This window comes from Schistocerca piceifrons, chromosome 3 (genome assembly GCF_021461385.2).
Source record: "Schistocerca piceifrons isolate TAMUIC-IGC-003096 chromosome 3, iqSchPice1.1, whole genome shotgun sequence".
Classification (NCBI taxonomy): domain Eukaryota; kingdom Metazoa; phylum Arthropoda; class Insecta; order Orthoptera; family Acrididae; genus Schistocerca; species Schistocerca piceifrons.
In genome coordinates this window covers 357,535,987-357,536,924 of record NC_060140.1, presented here as the reverse complement: position 1 = coordinate 357,536,924, position 938 = coordinate 357,535,987, and the positions used below count along the sequence as shown (strand labels likewise).

General features: G+C 48.3%; 1 non-coding gene across 1 annotated transcript; it reads right to left on the bottom strand.

Moving 5' to 3' along the window:
* Positions 1-509: 509 nt before the first annotated feature.
* Positions 510-584, bottom strand: Trnat-ugu. Its single transcript has one exon. It is a non-coding gene; the product is annotated as a tRNA-Thr (tRNA).
* Between the last annotated feature and the right edge of the window lie 354 nt (positions 585-938).

The following is a 938-nucleotide window of genomic DNA, read 5'->3' as shown; positions in this document are numbered from 1 at the left end:
AAGTTAAGCTAAGTGAACAAAAGCTACTTTTGTTCGGTCTGGGGAAACTAAACTAAGAACAGGTTTTCCGGTGCTGTCTCTGGCAGGCAGATAGAGTTCGTGCGCACGGCGGAGTGACTGGCCAACTTCAATGCTAAATAACTCGGAAACGGCGCAACGCGTCAAGTTCTTTTTCTGAAGAGTTATTTCTCAGCACAACCTCCCCTGCAATACTAAGAAATGGTTCAAATGGCTCTGAGCACTATGGGACTTAACATCTGTGGTCATCAGTCCCCTAGAACTTAGAACTACTTAAACCTAACTAACCTAAGGACATCACACATCCATGCCCGAGGCAGGATTCAAACCTGCGACCGTAGCAGTCGCGCTGCTCCGGACTGAGCGCCTAGAACAGCGAGACCACCGCGGCCGGCCCCTGCAATACTCTTACAAGCGCAATGATAATTAAATGGACACCCTAGCTGCAAACAGGCGTTGATGTACTTCATTGGGGACATGTTGAAAATGTGTGCCCCGACCGGGACTCGAACCCGGGATCTCCTGCTTACATGGCAGACGCTCTACCCATCTGAGCCTCCGCGGGCACAGAGGATAGTGCGTCTGCAGGGACTTATCCCTTGCACGCTCCCCGTGAGATCCACATTCCCAACATGTCCACACCACTAGATGTTTGCCTATCATACTACCGTCATATATACTCTTACAAGCTTTTCACACTATTTCTAATCACCCTCTATGTGACTACGTCCATTGCTGATAGGGTATATTACGACAGGTTATTGGCACCTATAGCACTGGAGGATAACACTTGAGGATTGGTTGAAATTGGCCAATCAGGTGAAACGTAATAAATACGCTGGCGAGCAAAATTTAAGGACGAAAGGAACTTTCGGATGCGGTGTCACTGTCAAGTAACATACCTCGATGAAACTTCGACC